Here is a 584-nt window from a genome sequence, read left to right as displayed (position 1 = left end):
TTCCTTGACCCCAAACATCAAGGGAAACTGCATGACTTCTGATTCTTTCAGAGGGACATTCTCACTCCCATTTATCTGTCAACGGGTGCCATGGGTGTTTAATCAACATCTTGCTCCTTAATTTGACGTCTTAATTGCGTGATGGCATATAATTACGGAGCCTGGGTGTTGTAAGTCATTGTTTCGTTGTATGGTCAAGCTGTCTGGGTAAAGGAGAAGATTTCTCTTCTCATCCGAAAACAAAGCAAAGTGATTCATTCATCTCATTCTGACACATGACTGTTGTCACGTTTTGACATTGATGTTGAATCTGCCAAGCGCAGCATTTTTTCAATTTAGAAGGAGAACATTCCTTATGAGGACATTTTTTCATTGTACAGGTACGTTTTCATTAACTCCTACAGTCAGTTTCTGTTCTTCCCTGCACTACTTCTGGTGGAATAAATGAATGATTATGGATGAACATCCCTATTTTTGGAGGAAGACTCCTCTCTGTGTACAATCCAGAGCTTCCAATTCACGACTGCAGCGTCGAGGTCCGTGTTGTGTAGGGCAAGGATTCTTTAATAAATTATTCTTATCTT

The sequence above is a fragment of the Liolophura sinensis genome, chromosome 11, assembly GCF_032854445.1.
Source record: "Liolophura sinensis isolate JHLJ2023 chromosome 11, CUHK_Ljap_v2, whole genome shotgun sequence".
Lineage (NCBI taxonomy): Eukaryota > Metazoa > Mollusca > Polyplacophora > Chitonida > Chitonidae > Liolophura > Liolophura sinensis.
Note: the sequence above shows the minus strand (reverse complement) of the source record.